The sequence below is a fragment of the Rhinatrema bivittatum genome, chromosome 2 (genome assembly GCF_901001135.1).
Source record: "Rhinatrema bivittatum chromosome 2, aRhiBiv1.1, whole genome shotgun sequence".
NCBI classification, from domain to species: domain Eukaryota; kingdom Metazoa; phylum Chordata; class Amphibia; order Gymnophiona; family Rhinatrematidae; genus Rhinatrema; species Rhinatrema bivittatum.
In genome coordinates, this window is record NC_042616.1 from 527,775,667 (window position 1) to 527,795,730 (window position 20,064).

The 20,064-nt window shown below is 43.5% G+C and overlaps 1 protein-coding gene across 2 annotated transcripts in view; it reads right to left on the reverse strand.

The window, feature by feature from the left end:
• ADNP2 (ADNP homeobox 2) overlaps positions 1–19,853 on the reverse strand; it is a 104,626-nt gene extending 84,773 nt beyond the window's left edge. The window contains exon 1 of one of the 2 annotated variants that reach the window (XM_029590799.1): positions 19,601–19,853. The gene's annotated coding sequence lies outside the window, so the exon portion shown is untranslated. Of the gene's footprint in view, positions 1–19,223; positions 19,325–19,600 lie in introns of those variants that run through there. The other variant, XM_029590800.1, reaches the window with a different exon arrangement.
• Between the last annotated feature and the right edge of the window lie 211 nt (positions 19,854–20,064).

Here is a 20,064-nt window from a genome sequence, read left to right on the forward strand (position 1 = left end):
TTAGTAGACCTTTACATTCTTTTTCTTTTCAACCTTCAATTTCAGTGATGTTTTATATACTCAAAAGGCTTTTAAATGCCACTCAAAGATATATTGCTCATCCAAAATAAAAAAGGTGTTTCAATTCACTTGACTTTTATAGCAACATTTCAGGATAGAAAAAAAAAAAAAAAAGACTATACACCTTTTTATGGACTTTTCCTAGAAGCCTCTCATGAGGAATTTTATCAAATGCCTTCTGAAAATCCAAGTACACTACATCTACCAGTTCACCTTTATCCATATGTTTATTAACTCCTTCAAAAAAAGTCAAGACTTGCCTTAGGTAAAGCCATGCTGACTTTGTTCCATTAAACCATGTCTTTCTATATGTTCTGTGATTTTGATGTTTAGAACACTTTCCACTATTTTTCCTGGAACTGAAGTCAGGCTAACCGGTCTGTAGTTTCCCAGATCGCCCCTGGAGCCCTTTTTAAATATGGGGGTTACATTTGCTATCCTCTAGTCTTCAGGTACAATGGATGATTTTAATTATAGGTTACAAATTTTTACTAACGTCTGAAATTTCATTATTTAGTTCCTTCAGAACTCTGGGGTGTATACCATCTGGTCCAGGTGATTGACAAACTGAAGAGTAGTAAATCAGGCCTACCACATCTTCTAAGGTTCACCGTGATTTGGTTCAGTCCATCTGAATCATTACCCATGAAAGCCTTCTCCAGTACGGGTACCTCCCCAACATACTCTTCAGTAAACACCGAAGCAAAGAAATCATTTAATCTTTCCGTGATGGCCTTATCTTCTTTAAGTGCCCCTTTAAACCTTTGATCATCTAATGGTCCAACTGACTCCCTCAGAGGCTTTCTGCTTTGGATATATTTTTAAAAGTTTTTACTGTGAATTTATGTCTCTTCGGCCAACTTCTTTTCAAATTCTCTCTTATCAATGTCTTATATTTAACTTGCCAACGCTTATGCATTATCCTATTTTCTTCTGTTGGATCCTTCTTCCAATTTTTGAAGAAAGATCTTTTGGCTAAAATAGCTTCTTTCACCTCCCCTTTTAACCATGCCAGTGATTATTTTGCCTTCTTTCCACCTTTCTTAATTTGTGGAATACATCTGGACTGTGCTTCTAGGATGGGTTTTACTTTTGCTCTTAATTATTCAAGATTTTCTTCTCTTTTGGGGGCGGAGGGACGTGGGTAAGCGTCCACTGCAATTTCATTCAGGGTTAAATGTACTAATTCAACCAAACACTATGCAAAGTTACATAAAGTAAGCTTTGCCATGCTGGAAAAGACCAAAGATTCACCGAGCCCAGCATCCTGTCTCAGTGGTCAGTCTGGGTCACCAGGGAGTAAACCAGAAGATCCATTCATAAATGCTCATTCCCAGGGATAAGCAATGGCTTTCCCCGAAGTCTACCTGGCTAATAATGGTTTATGAACTTTTCCTCCAGGAGCTTGTCCAAACCCCCTTTTAAGCCTAAGGGTGCTAGATGCCTTGACCACAACCCTTTGGCAAGAAATTCCACAGCTGGATTGTGAATAGGATGAAAAAGATACCAATCTTAAAAAAAAAAAAAAAAACACAAAAAACTTACTTTCAAGGAAAGTCCATTAGTCTTTTATAAACCAACCCTTCCCTATTCATTTATTCCACTCTCACTCATTTTTTCAACTCCTATTAGCCGTCTTCTCCAAGCTGAAGGGCTCTAACCTGTTTTGCCTTCTCGAAAGAGGCCGTTCCATCCCTTTTATTGTTGCCTCTATCTTTTTCAATTTTTGCTATATGTTTTTTGAGATTGGAGTTAGTAAATTTGCATAATTCTATACATTTATAAAGTAAAAAAAGCTTAATATGCAAAGAGATTGACATATGTGTCCAGTTAAACTACCAAATAAATTATTAAAGGAAAAGGGAGCTTAGTGATTGGGGCTGGAGAGAAATAAGAGGAAGGGATCTAGGAACAGGGAGAGGGGATCTCAAAGAGAAAAAAGACGAGATCTGGGGCAAGAAATGTAGAGGGATACGGGACAGAGGCACAGAGGGGAGGGAGGATAAAGACAGTATGAGAGGGAAGAGGAAAAAGGGTATAGGATTAGGACAAAAAAAAATCAGGGATGGGATAGAGGACGAAAGATCTTTGGGGGGGGGGGGGGGATCCAGAGAAGAGAGAGGAAGTTTCTTTCCTGTATCTAGATAAGGAAGGACCCACAAAGCAAAGCGGTAGTCTCTCTAGGGTAGCCATGGATGTGAAAAAAAAAAAAACAAGACCGATGCCTCGTTCTATTTGAATAAATCTTCTTTCCAAGGCATCGGTCTGGGTTTTTTCCTGTATCTAGACCTGCTCCCCCTCACATCCCAAATCTAGGGTCCCTACACTTATCACCCCCTCCCACCCCTTACTCTCGTCCCTCTCTTACAGTCCACCATACACATAGCCAGGCTTCCCCAGTCCCAACACCCCCCCCCCCCACATCCCCTCTTTCCTCACAACCCCTTCAGCATCTCCCTCTTTCCCTTATTTTGCTCCTCACCTCCCCCCCCCACACAGACACACCACCTTCCCCCTTGTACTTGTTACAGCAACTTGAATAAGTTAAATGGGGAGGGGGGGGGCTGTGTGCGCCAGGATTATTTTTCTTTGACTCATTTCTTCATTTTTGTGGTTACCTATTAAGCCAATGATTTTTTTTTCTGGCTATAATTGCCATTGTGTTTTATTTGAATGAGAATAAGTAACAATTATAATTTTACATAAAACAATCATAGGCTTAATACGGAATCACAAAAATAAGGCAGGCAGAGAAGAAATCCAGGAACACTACCTCCCCAGTTTCTCTTAACAGATTTCCTCCCCATACACTGCCCACACTGGTCAAGCTGGGGGGGGGGGGGGGGGGGGGGAGTGGCAGCAGGCTGAGCCCCATCCTCCTCCTCTGCCCCTCAGGCTCAGCTGCTTCTTTCAATCGCAGGGCATCATGTCCAGCAGACAAGCCCAAGCAGCAGAGGAGGAGGAGGAGGACAACACGGCCTGATGTGGTGCTGCTCTCCTCCTCACCATAAAATCAACATGCATACCTGATGTTATAGCATGCAGCGCGGGGAGGGGGGGGCAGGATAGAGAGAACAGGCTACAGCTGGGTAGCGCCTCATCACAGCACAGCAGAGGATTTCCCTGGTCTCCTGCAGCAGTCCCACAGGAACCAGCAAATCCTGCAGGAAGAGGAAGATTTTGCAGACCTTCCAAGCAGCATGGATGGTGAGCAGGGGCCCTAGATGACCATTAACTGCGCACCCAACACGCTCAAAGTGCAGTTGCAACATGATTTGAATGATTAGCCTCCGTTCCAAATAATTCCTATATTCCATTTGCTTCTTTGACCACCACACACAGCTGAGGATTTTAATATGCTATCCACAATGGCTTCAAGATCCTTTTCCTGGGTGGCGGCTCCCAATTCAGAACCCGGAATTGCATATTTACACAGGGCTGATGCTATACAATCTTGCTAAAAAATGTGCATCCAAACTGGACACTTTTTTTTTTTTTTTTTTTTTTTTTTAAACGCGCACAATCACCTCTCCTGGGCACTCTATGCAATAGGAGCTGCTGCGCTAAAAAAAAAAAAAAGACACTAGGGATAAGTTATGCATCCATGGCATCAAGTGCGAAAATTGGCTGTCCGCAAGTTAGGAAAATGGATGCTCGTAAATTTAGAGCCTTTTTCTAACCTAACCACTTTAAAGATTTTTTTTTTTTTTGGCTGCTTCTGTGGTTCCCCCAAGGAACCACAAAAGTGCATGGTGGCACCTCCAAAACTTAACACCAGCTCTGGGACTGGCAATTTTTGAGTGTAAACACACGCTATTAGCTAGTACGCCCGTTCAGCGCATGGGCGTACTAGCTAATAGCTTCATCAACATGCATTTACACGTGATGAGCGCCATTAGCTACGCGCTTGGTTTGGACAAGCTAATCCCGCGGTATTGCATCGGGTGCAAGTCTAGCAAATTCAAAATGCACCTCCAACCGCGCATTCAGCTGCACATGTGCCTGATATTGCATCAGCCTGACAGTTAGGATTTTTTCTCTTAAGTGCATCACTTTGTACTTGTTTGCATTAAATTTAATCTCTCATTTAGATGTCCAGGTCCCTAGGCTTGCAACATCTTTTTGCAGTACCTCGTTCTGCTCATGTTAATTTTATGTCCTCTACAAATGCGATCAGCTCACGCACCGCTCCCCTTTTCCAGATTAATTTATGTAAATGTTGAACAGCACCATCACAGATTCTTGGGGTGCTCCACTATTTACCTCTCCATAAAAAAAAACAAAAAAAAAAAAACTGGCCAGCCCACAGTATATTCCTCAGGGAATTCTAAGCACAAAAACTTAAAATTATGCAAAATTATGCATAATTTATATTGATCAAAACAATATGCATGATAGTTTAAGTAATTTAAATTGTAATACAGAATCTCTCACTTAAAGAAACAGAGTTTTAAATATTTTGAGCAGAATTTCCCTAGAAGTTCACAGTAAGTGTCTTCCACCCTCTCCCTGCCAGCCCCCTTTCAATTTGCCCTCTCAAGCCACAACTCTTTCACCTGCCACTCTCCCCCCCCTCCTCTAGGCTCAATCCCCTTCCACTATCTCCACTCCAGAATTTGACCCCTCACTCAAATACATACACAGGCTTCCTCTCTCTAGTGCATATACACACCCCCCCCCCATACAAGCTCCCTCTCTCATGCATACACCCTACATAGGCTAATGTCTCACATCCCTGCACTGTCTCCCTCTCTCGCTCACGCCCCACTACACCCCTTCACACAGGCTCTCTTACACACCCTCACATTACACAATCCCTTTTTCAAAACACATCAGCTTCCAATCTCTCACACATACACACTTCTTCACAATCCCATAGCATAGGCACCCACACCCAATCACCATACTCTTTCACCCCCCAGAGGTTTGCAGTCTTACATACACACTCACCGGGGCCTGCTCCATCTTTACCACGAGTGGAACAGCCTCCGCTCACAACACACTGGGGCTTGCCAAATTCTGCAATTTCATATACAAGATTTTAAAACCTAGAGGTGAATACCATCCGGTCCTTGTGATTTGTTAATCTTTAGTTTGTCAAGTTGCTCTATTACATCTTACAGTTTATTTGCTTTAATTGCTCCAAATCATAGAAACATGAAAGAAATCTCCTTCAAAGATTTACTATGAGTGTGGGTATCTCCTCAACATCCTCCTGAGTGGAGACCGGTACTTTAGAATGATTTGTCCGATGTGTATTTAAATCCAGTTCAGCCACCTCAGCCTTTACCACCACCTCTCTATTAGAACGTAAGAACTTGCCATATTGGATCACACCAAGGGTCCATCAAGCCCAATACCCTGTTTCCAACAATTGTCAGTCCAGGTTGCAAGTACCTGGCAAGATCCCAATGCTGCTATCATACAGTGATAAGTAGTGGCTATTTCTTAAGTCTACTTGGTTAATAACAGTTTGACTTCTTCTCCAGGAATTTGTCCAAATCTTTGTTAAGTCCAGAAGACAACTCCATCCAAACCATGTGCTCCTAAGTGACTATTGGCTTTCTCTCATGATCTAGCTTAAAAGCTGCACACTCCTTTTCAAATGTCAGCAACAATAGCCAGGTTAAAATGGAGCCCATCTCATCAGAACAGGCTCCCTCCCCCCAAAATGTTCCCCAGTTCCTAACAAATCTAAAACCCTCTTGCCTGCACCATTGTCTCATCCATGCACTGAAAGTCCAGAGCTCTGCCTGCCTCTGGGGGTTTTGTGTGTCGAACTAGGAGCATTTCTGAGAATGCTACCATGGAGGTTTTGGCTTCCAGAAACTCCTTGCAACTTTCTATTTTGTTGGTACCGGCATGTACCACAATAGCCAGCTCCTCCCTAGCACTCTAAAAATCTCATTTAGGTGACATGAGTTTTCCCACCTTTGCACCAGGCAGGCAAGTTACCAGACAAAATCTCACACCCAACCACCCACATTCCTAATGACTGAATCACCAGTTACAATGGCAGTCCTGGGCACATGACCCTGGAGAGGCTTTTGTGGTATGAGGGGATAAACCATCACCTCGAAGGCAAATCCTAGCAACAGGATAACTCCCTGCCACACTAAGCTATGCGCCTTCTTTCAGGTGACCTTACTACTCCAAACCAAACTAGAGTTGGGACCACTATGTCACAGAGTCTCCTCTGTATACTTCTGCTTCAGCTCCTCAGTCTGCCACTCTAGCCTCGAGAGATCAGATTCATTCATTCTTTGAGAGCCAGGAACTCTGCTGCAGGTGACTATGTACAACCTCTCATTAACAGGCAGATAATACATGTGACATGTCAGCGTAAAAGACTGCATGGCCTTCACTATCTTGCTGCTGGACAGCTGTCTGCATTTAATGCTGGGCTGTTAATGTTGAATAATGAGTGAGATGTTAAATTGGATTTAATACACATGTAAAATTTAAGGTACTATTAAATCTGACATGGACCTGAATCAGGACTTGAAAAAATCTAAATCGTTAAGCGTCAAAGTCTTGGTTAATTACTTGCTTGATGTAAAACCCTAATTGACTTACTGTGAAAAATTGTCCTCCAAACTGCTAATTTGGGTAACAGCCTATATGTGAAAACTGACTGGAAAAATCAAACATCAGTTACTATCAAGTAGTTTTCCAGCAAAAAGGTCACACCTGCCTATGCCAAAAAAAGAGTTTACTTTTGCAAGATTTTTGCAGATTCATTCAACTCCTGAAACTATCTTCCTTAGGCAACTCAATACCCACCGGTCCTGAGTCCATCTGGCTACACACTAGGAAACTCTGGTTTGAATACTACAAGCCAGTTGGGTGTTCAGGATAGCCTCAAAAGATATATGATGCATTTATATGCAATGAAGGTGGTGCATAAAATGCATCTCATCAATATTAACTCCGGCATGTAAAGAATTTGATCCTCAATTTCTTTTGCAAGCTTTAAACATACACCTTTCCCCCGCAAACCAATTCTGAAGCCCTGCTCTCCCATCAGCAAAAAAGCTTCTTCTATCAGTATTCCTTTGGTTGCAATGTCAAAACAATTAGTTCTAACCTTTTTAAGTACACCAAAATCACTGAAACCCATAGGTGTCAAGGTGAGACTAAGGCCCTGCTTACTTAACATAAAACATCACAGCAGATAAAGACTATAAGGCTCATGTAGTCTTCCCAAATTCCTTCCTGGTGCAAAGCCCTAGACCACAGTTGATCTTTAGCTTTCTTCTCTCTTTTACAGCTTTACTAAGTTTTGTTTTTTTTTTCCAAATTCTGTCACTTTTTCTCTCCAAGGTTTCCACTGGAGGCTTTTCCTTGCACCCATCATCTTTACCACAAAGTTCCTACTAGTCTACTCTTACCCTCTTGTTCTAGAGCAGCGTTATTCCTTTCCAGTTCTCAAGAGCTGCCAACACACCAGGTTTTCGGGATACCCCTAATGAATATGCTTGAGTATATTACATATACACTGCCTCGCTTATATGGATATCCTGAAAACCTGACTGGCTCAGTATGTCTCAAAGACTAGGTTGAAAACACCTGTCCTAAAAGCATTCTTTCCTAAAAAAGTTTTGCTTGAAACCTTATTTACTCCTCTGAGGTATTTGCGTGTCTACTACGACCATCCAGTCTCCGCTCTCGGGGCTTTCAGCGTAGACCATGCACCATTTTGGTAGCCTCTGTGGATTGCCTCCACTCTACATCCTTCTGAAACTACAGCTTCCAGAATCAGGCACATTCTATAGAAAATCTCCTGTAGAGACAGACCTGTACAGACGCATTAACTTTTTTATACATTCTTTGTGGTAGCAGTAAACAATGCATCAAGCAGAGTCCAAGTCCATCTGTCTCTGTACACAAAAGTTTGCTACCACAGGTGAAGGAACAGTAAGAGAGAGAGAGTGAATGGTGCAGATGGATGTTTACACAAACTAGCCAGAGGAAAAAACCAGAAGTATTTGTAACTATATTCAGCCGTGCCAGCACCAACAAATAAAGCATTTGGAAATTCTGTAATCCAGAAAAAGAATATGGCGCTACCAACTTGTTTTTACTGGTTATGCCAACAGTAGCTAACTCTGGTCCTGAAGAGAAACAAACATGGAGGCAGTAAGGCAAAGCCATTTCATGCATATTCACTGTGGATATCCTGAAAATCAGACCCTTTTGCAGCTCTAGAACTGGAGTTGGTCACCCCTGGGTTATACTCATCCCTACGTACCTGAAGTGTCCTCCTGACTGCTGCCTTATCACATTGTTTTACTACTTTAGATATATGGTCTGGTGTCCCTACTGTACAACTCCCTCATTTCTGCATCCCAAACGTATTTACTCTGCACTTTAACACTGAATCTTAACTATCAGGTCGATACTGTAACGTGCGGTTGAAGATTTCCCGTCTGTAACGTGCTGGGAGCGCACAATTCGGATGCGTAAGGCGATCCAGTCTCCAGTTTCACGCGTCCTTAGCGCTTCTTAAAACAGACGCATAACCCTTTCCGCACGCAGCATGTATATGATATGTAAATGAACGAATTAGCTGTATAATGAAGGAATTAGCTATTCCCCTCCGATACTGTAACGCGCTCCCCGACTATCGCTGCCATTTTGCCCTGCGTTTAACCTGCTAACTTACCGCCTACCCCTACCCCTGCGTTAGAGGCAGGGGTAAGGGTAGACGGCAAGCTTTCCCCCAGCCCCCTCTCACCTGCCCTGGCCGTGTCCATGGATGCTGGCCTCCGGGGCAGCCCCAGTCCTCCCCCCTCCTCCCGAAGAAAAAAAAGCACGAAAAAAAAAAAGTTGCAAGAGAGAGAGGGGGGAGAGGACGGCAATCCTACGCTCGGCGACTTACTTTTGCAGCCCCCCCTCCGGACATCGTGGCTTCCCCCGTGCCAGTTCCCCTTCCCCTCCTCCCGAAGCAGGGCGCGAAAAGCAGCCTTGCTCCGGGAGGAGGGAAGAAGGGACTGGCAGTGTAAAGCGGCAAAGCGACTTACTTTTGCAGCCCCCTCCGGACATCGGACGACCTCTCCTGCCTCCAGCTGCTCGCGAAGATGGACGCCTGCACGGCCGCTGAAGACGTGACGTCACGACGTTTGGCGTCAGGCATGTGACGTCACGTCTTCAGCGGCCGTGCAGGCGTCCATCTTCGCGAGCAGCTGGAGGCAGGAGAGGTCGTCCGATGTCCGGAGGGGGCTGCAAAAGTAAGTTGCTTCGCGCTTTTCGCGCCCTGCTTCGGGAGGAAGGGGGCTGCAAAAGTCACCGAGCGTAGGATTGCCGTCCTCTCCCCTCTCTCTCTCGCAACTTTTTTTTTTTCACTTTTTTTTTGCTTCGGGAGGAGGGGAGAGGGGACGGCAATCCCGACTTCCTGGTATCTATCATTTCAAATGACATTTGAAATGACAGATACCAGCGTGGCCGTGAAGCGTTAGGCCCGAGCACCCAGGTTACTGTATAGGCGCTCTATACAGTAAAATGGGTTGCGCGGGCCTAACGCTTCCCTAACACTTCGCAGACGCGGCATGCATTTGCATGCAATTAGAAGAGAGTATCGAGTGGTAGGTGAAGAGAACCGTGCGTGCGGGGAACGAGGGTGCGCCAGGCACTGCCGCACTCTACCGCGGCCTTAGAGTATCGACCTGTAAGTAAAATATTAAAGAGTTCAAGGGTTAACTAATAAAGTCTTACAGTTTAGTCCAATTTTTAAAAAGGGATCAAGGGCTGCCTGATCCTGGAAACTACAGACCAGCGAGTGACGTCTGTGCCAGGCAAAATGGTAGAAGTTACCATAATGAGCAAAACTACTGAACATATTAGATAGGAATAGCTTAATGGCATAAAGCCAACATGGATTTAGCCAAAGAAGTCTTGCCTCACAAATCTGCTACATTTTTTGAAGGCATAAACATACATATGGATAAAGGTGAGCCAGTTGATATAGTGTTTCTGTAGCTCCAGAAAGCAATTGACAAAGTCCCTTATGAGACTTAAGAAATTAAAAAGGTCATGGGGATGTCACGTGATGCCGTGAGCCTGTTCAGACGTGCTGATAAGAGGCTCCAGGCACCATCCCCCTTCTATCGTCTAAATCTGCCGGCATCTGCAGTTTTTTTTATTTAGATTCTGAAACAAGGAAAAAGTCTATGTCCATTGTTTCTTTTACGTAGAAATCAGACGACTATGCCTGCGAAGAGTGCAAAAACAGAGAAACAAGTCAAAGGGAATTCAGGTCGAAAATGGCCGCCAACTCAGAGAAAGGATGCGAGCCCTCTCTGAACATGCAGGCCATGGAAACTCTCAATATGAAAGTTACGAAAGCAGCGATAGAAGCACTGGATGCTAGATTACAAGGTATTTTGGGCACAAATATCGGCGCTTAAAGATTCTGTTGCAGAAATAACTCCGCGGCTTGAGATGGGCTAAAGGCAGGATTTCATGACTCAGGGACGACTTGAACGCCGTGGCTGGGAAAATAGCAGTGCTAGAAAAAGAAGTTGCTGCACAAGAGGATCTTGAAAATAGATCCCGGCGAAAGAACATCTGTCTGGTAGGCATACCTGAAGTGGTTGAAGACCACAATATTGAGGTGTTCCTGGAAAGCAGGATCCCAGAAGTCCTTAACTTATCGAGCTAGAAGGTTCTCTGAACACAGAAAGAGCACATCGTTTGGGGCAGCAAAAAGGCTGGGAAGGAGCCTCCCCAAATCATAATTGCTAAAATTTCTTAGCCGGGCACATAAGCAGCAAACTTCACAAGCTTACCATAAAATTCGGGAGGTGAAGTACCAAGGAAAACAGGTATGGTTTTTTCCCCCCCAAGGATTATTCAGTTAAATTAGCCAAGTGCTGCAAGGAGTTCAGCTCACTTTGTGCTTTGCTTGTAGAAAAAAAGAAAAAAAAATCAGAAGTTTATGCTATAAATTCCCCACTCGTTTGCGGATCAGGCATAGTGGGAAAGCTCATGTTTGAGGACCCCATCTCTGCTAAATCCTTTACCGATGGCTTACCTTAATTCCAAGGATTTTTGGCTTTTCTACTTCTAAAAGCTGTAAAGTTTGACAGAGTTATCATTTTCTCCCTTTTATTGTCTCCCTCAAGCATTGCTAATAAAGTTATCCAATGAACAGCTAGCACCCGCATCATGAGAAACTCGCGACAAGCAGCCCTTTTTTTCTTCTCTGCAACTGATACCAGGCATATCCAGTGTGAGGAATTTGGGTGGCATCTGAGCAAGCACTAAGTCAAACTATGTCCAGGTGGTGTTCGGTTGGGTGCCTGATGCACGTGAAGCTTGCAGCCCGAACTCCAGGGTAGATTAGCAAGGCAGATTTCTTTTACCTGGCCGATATGACGGCAGAGTGGGTCTTTGTCAGAGAAAACGTAACTCGAAAATGGTCACCAAGCACGGCAGTTTAGCCTGCAGTAATCTGGCCTAGGTGGAACGCGAATGTTCGATTAGGGTCATGCTAGAGATGACCCTAGGAGCTTTCCAAACAGCATTTTATAAAGTATAAAGATTCTGCTTAAGCTCCTGATGGGACCTTAATTCAATTAAAAGAGGGGAACACATGGAGAAAATATTGTTTAAGTGTTGCTTTATTTACTTTCGCTGGCACTTTGATATTATTGACAATGTTCCTGAGGTTAATTGTGCTGCATCAAACTGAGCAACGCAGAATACAGCGCTGTGGGATACAATGTTTATCAGTTTGGATGCCTTACAGGGAGTTTGATTTTGGAGGGGCAGGGTGGTGCCTGCTCACATATTATATGACCTTCACAATCACACGAATGGTGTGTTGTGGGATTTGTGAATTAGGGGAAGGGAGGGAAGGGTTTAAAGACCTCGTGTTATGCAGTGGAACCTGAAACAATAGGGCAACTTACTGTTGCTAAGGAGAAACTGGCATGGAACAGATTTGGGACATCTCACCTCCAGTACTCGTGCAGTCTCTGGTTAGCAAATTATGAGGGTCTAGGCTGAGGGGCCCATCAGAAAGTAGAGCAGTTGATTGGATGGGTGATTCTCGCAGGTTAATTTATTTAAATGTGAATGGATCAGGTACTCCCCCCCATTAAGACAAGCAAAGTTTTTACAAGAACTTAAAAAAAGAAACAAAAGCAGATGTAGCATGTATTCAGGAAACTCACCCTATCAGCTTTAGAAAGTAAATAACTGAAGGAGAGTGGGTTGATTCTTGATATTATTCATAGGCAAAAAGGTAGAAAGGGGGAGTAGCTGTCCTTTTCCATAAAAACTTTGCCGTTCAAGTTTATTGAAAAGTAAGTATATTGAAAAGTAAGGGTCCTAATACAGATCCCTGAGGTACTCCACTGCCCACTCCCTTCCACTGAGAAAATTGTCCATTTAATCCTACTTTCTGTGATCTTACAGGGAGGAGAAGCTGAAGTTGGCTAAGGAAAGAATGATTTCTCAACTATTAGCAGATACTAGAAAAGATTACCAGTTAACATTAGAAAGCCTAAATGCTTGTCTCCAAAGAATACAAAGAAAGCTACAAAAATCCCAACGTAATTTCTTTCGGTATGGAAATAAAACAGGAATGTTGCTAGCAAATGAGGTAAAGGTTTGGCATGGGAAGACTTACACAGAAAAGTTGAAAACCCCCAAATGGTACCTGGGCTATGAAAACGCCTTGAAATTTGTGAGACTGTGTTCCTTTTATGAATCATGTTACTTGGAGGATAGAACTGGGGGGAGCATCTGAAGAAGACTTTTTCAAGATCTTTCTTTGCCTTGTATTTCTGATGCTCTGCTGGCATCTCTTAACAGATTAATTAACCATTCAGAACTTTTGAGGATAATTAAATGACAGTAAATCAAACAAAGCCCCTGGCCCAGATGGATTTTCGTATGATTACAAAATTCTAGAAGATCACATTGTAGAACCAATGCAGAGTTTTTATATGCAGGCACTGGAGAGGGGTGCAATACAGCATATAACACTGTTCTAGCCAAACCAGGAAGAGACCTATCTCCTTACTTTTGACTTAATTTATGCTAAAGTATTAACAGACAGGTTAAGCTTGGTGCTTCCCGGGATTATATCCTCTGAACAGGTTGTGTTTGTTAAAGGGAGGGAGAGCCAGAACCCATATAGTCTAAATTGACCACTGCCAATTCGGACTGCAAGCTAAAAGGATCCCAGTGTTGGCAGTGGGATTTGATGCAGAAAAGGTTTGATAGAATTTCATGGTCTTACATGTTTTTGGTTCTCAGATGGTTTGGATTTTTAGGAAATACAGTAAGGCAATAGAGTTAACAATATCATAAGCCTCTCACATATCCCAGCAAACGGAGGATGATCCAGTGCATTTTCAGTTTGCAGAGAAGTGCGGCAAGGGTGCCACTATCACCCCTTCTATATATTATGGCCATAGACCCCTTGCTTAGGAAAATTCAAAGTGATAAATTTATCCCAGGATTAGATATTGGACACACCTCGTTCAAAGTTGTGGCTTTTGACGATGATATTCTTGTTTTCCTCATGGACCCAGGAGAAAGGTAGAACAATGGAACTCCCTTCCATTACCCCTTATTGGGAGGATCCACCTGATAAAAATGGCAGTTCTTCCTAAGATGCTCCCTATTTGGTTATCCAAGAGAGAGTGTTAAGGGCGTTTAATAAAAGTCTGTCATACTTCTTATGGCATGGAGCGAGGGCCAGGCTTTCCTTACCAATTTTGATGAAACTCATTTGTTTGGGGGCTTAAACTATCCCAATTTACAGCATTATAAATTTAGCCCATATGCTCCGGCATATTAGAAATTGGATTTTGGGCATATCCCTTTTTCTCTCCCATAGATTGTTTCCAAAAAAATGTTTTGATGACTTCTATCTATTATCCAATCAGAAGCTAGCATACTTCCAAACATACAATCCTTCCAGATTGTGTCACCTTGTCAGCAAGCTCATGGGAAGGGAAGGTTCACTGCATACTTGACCATTGGTGAAAATCCTCATTTTATCCCAGGTATGGAGAATGCAGTTTTTAAAGAATGGCATAAACAGGGTTTACACAGTTTTAAACAAATGTTCATGGGGAACACTAATATGTTGCATAGCTTCAAGAGCTGCAACACAAATATCAGCTCCCGGGTAAGGATTTTTATGCTTATTTACAGCTGACCTTTTGAGCTTCCTAGACAAAAATCCAGAGCTTGTTTTTCTGGAGTAACTGGAGGAAATTATGTGGGGAAATAAGGTCATGAAACCTTCGTGTGCGGCTTTCTCAAAAGCACGCCGTACTCTACCAGAACAAGATATGTTTCCACAACTATTAGTGCGATGGACTCAGTGGCCGGAAACTCTGCTAACCTATGCAGAGCTCAAATATATTAAACATGCTCCTGAAATTTCCAAAAATGTAGTTCTGAGAGAAACAATTTAAAATTTGGCAACTTTACTTGGCACCCAATAGGGCATTTAGAGTGAACTTATGTCAGTCACCTCACTGTCCCAAATGTGGAGAAAAGAATAGTGATTTACATGGCTTTTGGAAATGTTCAATAATTGCTGCTTTCTGGAGGGCTATAATCCAACACTGTTCTAATATTCTGAATTTCCCTTTACCACATGACCCGAAATTTTGGCTATTTGTTATATGTGCACCGGTAACCCCAAAGTTAAGTCCCAGAAGCTGTTTAGAGATAAGGAGGGGCTAACTGCTAAGAAAACTATACTCTGTCTGGATAGGGCCAGACAGAGTATAGTTTATGGGTTTACTGGGAAAGAAAGATGGTACAATTATTGGTTTTTGAATACCTTTCAAAGAAATCTATGGCCACGTCTAGACAATCAATGGTGGCACAGATTTGGCAACCTTTCACTGATAATCTGTCAGAAATCATAAATACAAGCATTATAATGATGAGAATTGTTGTGTGGTGTAATCACGAATCTGGAGCACACTGGAGATGAGTTCAAAGTTCAAATGCTCTGAGTATTTTGCAACAAGTCTATAGGGGGAAGGTAAATGAGATATCTTGGGGCTAATGCAATAAAAGTGCACTGAAAGCCCACTTTCCTAACGCACGCCGAGGAACCTATCCTGGGGGCACCATGCAATATTTAAAATTAGGGGTCACGCTGCCAAGGAGGTGCTAGGGTTGATTATGTGCCCCTAGTGCCTCCTTGGCAGCAGGCACCCAGGAGAGGTCGGCTGTCAGCAGATTGAGAAAACAGACGCTGAATTTATCAGCATCCGTTTTCCTAACCGGTGCATAGCCGTGGGTTCAGAAAATGGACGCTCATTAACTGAGCATCCTTTTCCTTAACCTAACCGTCACTTTAAAAAAAATTTTGTTTTTGTAATTTTAAACTTTGTTCCACCAACTTCATATCACCACGACATTAAGTCGAAGTATGTACAGAAAAGCAGTACTTTTTGTTTTTCTGAAGTTTTTGGGGCTCCTCTGGGCAGGTGTTAATTTCTGAGCATAAAAATGTGCGGATTGGACACTTTTTGCATGTGGGGTGAATACTGCATTTATTTGCATGTGATGAGCGCTATTAGTTTTGCGGCACGTTGGAGGTGTTAATCCCCTTATAGCATAAGAGGCCAAGGACGCACCTCCAAAATGTGCATCCAAATGCAAGTTAAACAGTGAGCTTGGCTGAGCGCACTGTTTTGCATTGGCCCCCTTCTGTTTTATAAGAACTATTCAGTACGTCAGGGGACGGGACACAACACTGTACACTTTATTTTGATTTTTTGTACTCACGAGTCACGGTTTATGCTTGAACTTGATATGACGTGTACTGTTTGCAATTATGTATAAATAAAAGAAAAAGTAATGGGATGGGGGACAGTGTCCTATTATGGACTGCAAACTGGTTAAGCTGTTTACAACAGGTGGAGACCATACTGGAAGTATATGGAGACAGACGTATCTGTATTTGCTGTTGTGTGATAAAAAGGGGGGGGGGGGGGGGGGTTGCAATATTAAAGAGTGAGAGTTGATATCAAACCAAACACTTATTTGTGATGCAACACCAGGGTACTTAAGTGACATGTTACTGTATATGAGTTCTAGTATATAACTTGATATGTTTGTTTTATACATAAAGTGTTTAAAAAAAAAAAAAGAAAAGAAAAACAGTAGATAAATTTTCCCTGTGGAGAAAGGTGAATATTGGAGTGCCCCCAAGGATTTCTTCTGGAATTGCTGCTTTTTACTATATTTGTAAACAACCTGGAAATGGAAACAGTGATGTGATCAAATTTGTAGATGACAAAATTATTCAGAGTAGTTCAATCACAAGAGAATTGTGAGATATTGCAAGAGGACCCTGCAAAACTGGGAGACTGGGTATGCAAATGGAAAATTAAATTAAATGTGGACAAGTGCAAAATGATGAACTTAGTAACCCAAATTATTGCTACACAATGGAAGGATCCACATTAAGAGTCACCATTCAGGTAAAGGATCTAGGCATCGTTGTTATGTTGAAATCTTCTGCTCAGTGTGCAGTAGCACCCAAGAAAGCAAAAAGAATGCTAGGAATTATTAGGAAAGGAATGGAGAATAAAAGAATATCAATGACTCTATTGCTCCATGGCACGACCTCATCTTGAATACTGTGCGCATTCTGGTCGTATAAAAAAACCCAAAAAAACCCCAGAATTAGAGAAGTACAGACAAGGACAACCAAAATGATAAAGGGGATAAAACGATTCCTCTATGAGGAAAGGTTAGAGGAGGTTAGGATTCTTTAGCCTGGAGAAAAGACAACTGAAAGGAGATATGATAGAGGTCTATAAAATGAATGTAATGAGTAAATGCAAATTGGATATTTACTCTTTACAAGAGTGCAAAGACTTAGGGGATACAATGAATTTACTTAGGTGATATTTAAAACTAAATAAGAGAAAATGTGTTTTTACTCAATTATGCTCTGGAATTTATTGCCAGAAGATGTGGTGAAACCTATTACTGTAGCTACATTTAAGAGAGGTTTGGACAAGTTCCTAGAGGAAAAGGCCATAAACCATTATTAAGGTGGAGTTGCAGAAATCCACTTCTTAGCCCTGGGCTAAGCAACATGGAATCTACCCCACTGTTGGAAACAGGATACTGGGCTTGATAGACCTTTGGTCTGACCCTGTATGGCAAATTTTCTATGCTTAATATTAGCTGGCACTATTTACTACAGGGACAGAGAACTCTCAGGTCTACAGCTGACTTTGGTACTTCCTGGCTGATTTGCCCTTTCCCAACAGGCTGTGAGGCTCTCATAGCCATGGGGCAGGCTAGACTACTATCAGCCAATTCAGGGAGTTTGCTTGCCAAAGAGCGAGGGAGTGGGGAACATCAGCAAATGCAGGTGGCTCTTCCATGTACAGAGGCACAGGCACATGTCTGCACATAGAATCTGGTCTCCCAGGAAAACTGCAAGGATTGAGGTTCTGAAGTCTGACCCTAGCCCGAGTAATTAACAATAACGTCATAAATACCGTTATACAGTTGGAGGTTCCAATATCAAGAATTACTCAACAATTAGTGGTGCTACATTACCTACAGCCCCCAGCCCCAGACAGGTGGCTCACAAACAGCAGAGAGCTTGGGAGCAGAACCAAGTTCCACTGCCAGCATTATACAGCCTCAAAGTCAAGCTCCAGGGACTCAGGCCTGTGGCTAAACTTTCCCATAAATGTTTAAACACGTTAACTTTTTAAATATTTATATCCATAATCTTAATTGCAAAGCACTTGACCACTACAAGCTCTCTTAGATCACATCTCAAAATGTCTTCTCTCTCAGGAATTGTCCAACTCTGTGGTAGATCTTAGTGTCACCTGCAGATTTTTCTTTTTTTTCAGTGAATTACATTTAGCACCAAGCTGTTGTCTATCCAGCAACAGATTTCTAATAGAGTCCAAACTTTGGGGCCCAAATTCCAAGTTGCTGTTTATTAACAAACTTATGTGGGATAGTATCAAAAGCTTTGCTGAAATCCAATACCACACACACTTGTGAAAGTACAAAAATCAGATAACTTAATACAGTGGAGTTTTGATTTGGTTAAACTCCCTTCTAGAACTTCCAAGTACATTTCTATCTACCTTGACTTTCTCATTGGCTGGGTTTCTCTTTTTATTCTGTTCCATTTATAAGCCAGTGGCACTCTGAATAACACAAATGTCAAAGTTGACAAACTTCAGAGAACCCTTGTTTTCAGATCTCTATTTCTAGATATCCAAACGTGTTAACTTGGCAGCCACACTACTTCAGATGCAGGTCAACAAATGCGTATCTTACTGCCTTTGTTCTGTAATGACTAGCATGAACTCCATGAAAACGGTTCAGAATGAAATGATTTGTAAGTTAAGAATATTCTACAAAATATTTGTAAGTTCACCGATTTTGTTTTGTGGTGCTGACTACTGAAAATCTCCAAGCTTCAACTTTAGTAACCAAATTCCAAACAAGGAAGTCTCTCTCAAGCTCAAAAGAGCAAGTGCCCTACGGGGTAGGTGGAGAATATTTTTAAAACACGCCCCCTTAAAAAAAGGAATTTACATTTTACCCTTCTTGCCATCGGCATCACAAAGTAAAATCTCAGATGCTTCATGTTGAATACCCTACCCCCCCCCCCAAATATCAAGATATAATGAAAGTAAAACCACATCTGTCCACAGACAGCGCAGTCACTCAGAGCCGAAGTTACAAATGCTCCAAGTTGTGATGTGTGCGGGGAGGGAAGCGGGAAACGAATCGGTCTAGGAGCGCAACGGTTAGGGTAGTACAGGGGAAAGCTTTTTTCCGGAAGGAGACTAGGTTCGGACATCACATCCCCAACACCCTAGGGGGAGTAGTTGGTCCGTTTCCAGCACGAACAGCAATCCAGCGAAAACCAGAGAGTAAATTTAAAAAGCACCCCTCCTCCCTATCACGAACAGTCAAGAAACCAACGCACCAAAAACATCACAAGAACCCTGCACAGCCCCTCCTTCCCCCCCTCCACAAAATAAAGTCCTAGTTTCTGCACATAAACATCTGGGGGGGGGGGGGGGCGGTTCAGCCCATGCAGCTCTCTCCACCGATTCCCCTTCCTCCCCGCCCACTCTTGGAATCAGGGACCCCCGCCGCGGCCTCCGCGCCCCCTTTGTTACCTAATAATAGAGGGCACGGGGCGGGCACAAGACCAGCAGCGTGCGCTGCACACACGCGTCTCACAGGAAAGTTAGTAGAAGGGGGAACTAGTGGGAGCTCCGGTTGCAGCTATTCCAGGGGCACCTGAGGAGACCAAGCAGGCGGTTTTGCAGCAGCAGCAGCAGCAGCATTAGCCGGCGCTGTGCCGGGCGAACGCCCGCCCTCCCGGGGGCGGGAATCCTCCGCCCGGCGCCGTGCAGGTTTGCAATTGTTTTCCAGATAAGACTCCCTCCCCCTCAGTGGGCAGAAGCATCTCCAGCGCCCTCCTCCTCCTCCCCCTTTCCCGGGGCGGCCGCGCGGCTGCTTCCTGGCTAGGAGAGGTCAGGACTGCACCTACCGGTGCGCGCTGGGAGAGGGAGCGCTGCCCTTCTCCCGCCGCCGCAGCAGCAGCAGCAGCACGCTTCTTCACACGCTCGCCGCTCTCCTCCTCCTCACTGGTTCCGGCCCGCGCTCTGGTTTCCCGCCGGGAAGCGGCACCTCAGTGGAGCCGAGTGGGCTCGTGCATCCCCCCCCACCCCCCGAGAGCCACTCCGCGCCTGACCAACAGCAGAGCACATACAAGCAAAGAGGGAGAGTGAGGACAGAGAGAAAATGGCGCTCGATTTATACCAGGAAGTGACGAAGCCCTCTACTCATTTGCATGCATAACAAACTGACCAATGGGAAGGCAGAATGAGGTTTGGGGGCCCCTTAGTCGATTTGCCCCTGAGAGAGGCTCTGAGACAAAAGTTACCTGTGGAGGAATCGGGAGCTACAACCTTGAATTACTTTTTGTCCCTTCCTCAAATTCACCAAGAAGGT